This window comes from Pteropus alecto, unplaced genomic scaffold (assembly GCF_000325575.1).
Source record: "Pteropus alecto unplaced genomic scaffold, ASM32557v1 scaffold49, whole genome shotgun sequence".
NCBI classification, from domain to species: Eukaryota; Metazoa; Chordata; class Mammalia; order Chiroptera; family Pteropodidae; genus Pteropus; species Pteropus alecto.
In genome coordinates this window covers 2,807,584-2,810,805 of record NW_006443131.1, presented here as the reverse complement: position 1 = coordinate 2,810,805, position 3,222 = coordinate 2,807,584, and the positions used below count along the sequence as shown (strand labels likewise).

The following is a 3,222-nucleotide window of genomic DNA, read 5'->3' as shown; positions in this document are numbered from 1 at the left end:
CTCCCCTCTCCCTGGAGTCCTAGGTGACTCACCCTGGTGCAGGCCCAGATGCCCAGGCAGTGAGTCAGCGGCACCGCCCTCCTCCCCGGGGGCCAGCACAGCAGGCGGAAACCCCAGCCCGGACTGGGGACAGAGCGCCCCCTGGAGCCGCTCTGCGGGCCCCACCCCACAGAGCTCCGGCCCAGGACCCCGCAGAGCAGCTCAGGCTGGGAGGCGACCCCGGAGCAGACAGGAAGCCAGGCTGGTCTCTGCTGGGGGTCACGGTGGGGCTTGGGGGCCAGCCGAGCAGCGTGGGTGAACTCGGGCCTTCGGGCCCCAGCCCCTTCCTCTTCTTCACCTTTGCGCATCACCCAGCGTCCCCTCCTCCCCAAGGACGCAAACCCCTCATGCTGCTGTCCGTCCCCATGGAAACCTATGTCACGTAGAGCTCGGAGCAAAAACCCTTCGCCCTGAGCGAAAGGCCCCGTGGGGCATGAGGGACGAGGTGAAGTCCACACAGCCACGCTGACAAAAACGGAGTCTGCCTGGCCCGGGCCCCCGAACCGCCTCAGACCAAGTGGGGTGCAGCTCGGGGAGCAGGTTCTACTTCGCTAGAACCAGCCCAAGGACTTAAACGGTTGAACTTTCCCCTTGTGCATCAACATCTGGAAATAGAGGAATCCCGACACTTAACCCACCAAAGGGCTCAGGAAAGGGTGCTCCCACGCCAGGGCCCGCCTGCCAGGCCTCGTCCGGACCCCGGACCAACCCCGGAGCTGGCCGCGCGGGACCGATTCTTCTCAAGGATGCGCTCGGGCCCCTAAAACTCTCAGTTTTTTCCTCTCTTCTTCAGACCACCCTGAATATTGCCTGGCCGTGTTTTCGATATACAAATCCTAAGACCCTTGAATAAATCTTTGTCATTTATTTCCAGCCGAGGGCTCCTGACCCTTTTGCTCTGTCAACAAGTGCAACGCATTGATGTCCACATCGCTTCTTCCTCCGTTTCAGCGGAGGATGTCAGCGGGGAGCTCTCCCGAATCCTAAGACCCTTGAATAAATCTTTGTCATTTATATCACTTCTTCCTCCGTTTCAGCAGAGGATGTCAGCGGGGAGCTCTCCCATTCCGCCGGTGTCCCCGGCTCCTCGCTCTGGGCCCCCTGCGTTTGTCAGCCTGCCCTGCACGAACCCTCGCTGCCTGGCTCACTGTGCTTCGAAGACACAGATACTGCACCCGGTGTGGCCAAGACCCTTTCCTTACACTGATCCCTCTGCTCAGTGTGCAGAGGTCCTACCGATCCTTCAAAAGCCAGTTAAACGCCGCCTCATTCCCGGAGCCTTCCCCGGCCCAACCAGATCCCGTCCATACCTGCCCTGTCCCAGACAAAGCGCCCCTTTGTCCTGCGCACTCAGAGCACCCTGCTCTACACTGAATCACTCGTGTACATGTCTTCTCTTGCCTTCACCCCACATGGTGACCTCACTGGGCAGGGACGGGTTCTTACTCATTCGTGCATGAGCAAAGGGTCTCTCCCACACTGGGTGCCAACCAGGTCCAGGGCTACCGAATGGCACCGGGGTGGGGGTGGGTGCTGGGGGTAGCGTTTAGGTGGGGGGCCTTCTCCCCTCCCCAAGTTGTGCTACCCACTCATAACTTCCCCTCAGGGTCCCAGGGGGGGACTGAGACACCGGGTTGGTAAACAGTTTCAGATCCCTGAGGAGTCACTGCAGGAAACACCGCACTCCAGGGACCGGGGGAGGGAGGGAGGGAGCCGGCAGAGGTGGAGGCGGGAGGGAGAGACACAGGCAGCCAGAGGGAGACCGGGAGAGGTCAGAGAAAAACGGAGTCACAGAAACAAAGGGGGAGAGAGAGAGAGAGAGAGAGAGAGAGAGAGAGAGAGAGAGAGAGGAAACGAACCATGTTATGAAAGAGAACCATGTTATGCCAAGTCTCGAGCACCAGCGGAACCAGAGAGACAGAGAGACAGAGAGACAGAGACAGAGACAGAGACAGAGACAGAGACAGAGAAGCAGAGCTGCTGATTACAAAGGCCAGCACCCAGAGACCTGTCCCTAACCTGAGAACTGAGGCCCGAGGGTGCTCCTCGAGGGGCATATGCCTGAGACTGGTGGCAATCACCTTAAGTTGCCACTAACGTGCTGTGTGACCTTGAGCAACGCCCTCCCCCTGGACCCCTGGACAGGACAAGAGGGTTGGACAGAGCCACGCCTAGAATCCAATCCTTGTGTTCATTCTCCATGTCCCCATGAAGGCAAAGAAGCCGGACACAGTGCAGTGCAGCACACGCACACACACACACGCACACGCACACACACACGCACACACACACGCACACGCACACGCACACACACACGCACAGGTGCGCGGCTTTCCACCAGAGCCCCTGGGTTTTGCCCGCTTGGCTCGTGCCCCCTGGTGGTTGAGGTTTGTCATTACAGGCTGGTCGCTCCCGGCTCCCTCTGCCCCTCCCTCCTGTCCCGCCCGGCAGTGCCTTGCTCCTGACTCATGCTGGAGAAGGCAGTGCTGATTCAGCTCCCAGAAACCCTCCCACACCCACACCCTGCACGCCTGCCTCACAGAGAAGGTGCTTCCTGCACAGTCCCGGCGGAGCAGCCCAGGTGGGCTAGGAAGGAGGCTGGGTGCCTGGAAGCTATTTTAAAAGTCTCAGGACAGGGGCAGGAAGGACGGAGGTGGCAGAAGGGTGGCCGAAGCCAGGGGCTGACCACTGCCCACCCGCCCCTTCCCTGGGGCAGTTCGGCGCAAAGAGAAATGTCCGCTGTTGGGGCCCCAGGCCTAAGTCCCAGGGCGTCCCCTCTGACTCACCGTGTGGCCTTGAGAGAGTCGCCCCGCGTCTCTGAGTTTAAGCCTTCTCCCCACAAGCCTCCCTCTTGTTATTCCCCCACCCCCCACACGGGCTTTGAACCGCTTTCTCTCAGCACGCCGCAGTCGGCCATTCATCTAACTGTCCCTGGCAGCCTGAGCCGCAGGAGCCCGGGTCATCCATGTGCACCGGGCTTGTGCCTGCGACATCGTGGGGCACCTACTGTGCGCTAGGTGGTTTCCGTCTATTACGCCCTTTAATTTACACGACAATCCAAGGAAGTCGGCGCAGTCTTACCCCAAATGGCAGGGGAGGCAAGGAGGTTCACGCAATGAATGAGGCATGACCTAAAACGCAGGGCGTCCCAGCGGCAAGCCCCGCCCCCGAGAGCCCTAACCT

The 3,222-nt window shown here is 60.4% G+C and overlaps 1 protein-coding gene across 1 annotated transcript in view; it reads right to left on the bottom strand.

The window, feature by feature from the left end:
* The window catches only part of S100A2 (S100 calcium binding protein A2), a 4,828-nt gene extending 3,392 nt beyond the window's left edge, over nt 1-1,436 (bottom strand). The window contains exon 1 of the mRNA XM_006923601.3: nt 1,350-1,436. The gene's annotated coding sequence lies outside the window, so the exon portion shown is untranslated. The remainder of the gene's footprint in view (nt 1-1,349) is intronic.
* Between the last annotated feature and the right edge of the window lie 1,786 nt (nt 1,437-3,222).